This window comes from Molossus molossus, unplaced genomic scaffold (genome assembly GCF_014108415.1).
Source record: "Molossus molossus isolate mMolMol1 unplaced genomic scaffold, mMolMol1.p scaffold_m16_p_7, whole genome shotgun sequence".
Taxonomy (NCBI): domain Eukaryota; kingdom Metazoa; phylum Chordata; class Mammalia; order Chiroptera; family Molossidae; genus Molossus; species Molossus molossus.
This window is the reverse complement of record NW_023425401.1, coordinates 6,372,789-6,373,163: the sequence shown is the minus strand read 5'-3', so window position 1 is coordinate 6,373,163 and position 375 is coordinate 6,372,789.

Here is a 375-nt window from a genome sequence, read left to right as displayed (position 1 = left end):
AACTCTGTACATTCTGAAAAAAATATTATATGTACAGGATGGGGCAAAAGTAGGTGTACAGTTGTGAGTACACAAAACACAGAGTTCATTCTTGTGTTATTACTTACAAATTGTTGTAGTATTTTCCATAGGAATAACTGTAAACCTTCTTTTGCCCCACCCTGTGTTCTTACCCTAAATACAATACACAGTGATCTTCCCCTTTTTTTGTTTTTGGTTCTATCACTGCCTGCCCCCACCTCATTCTCTACAAAATTCTCTTTGAATGAAACTTTAAAAACAACTCTCATACAACTGTAATAACTATTTCTTGACAGTTGGCCTTCCTGTAGTTTTTGCAACTGGGGCGGTTCGTCTTTAAGAGCTTGGTTTTTC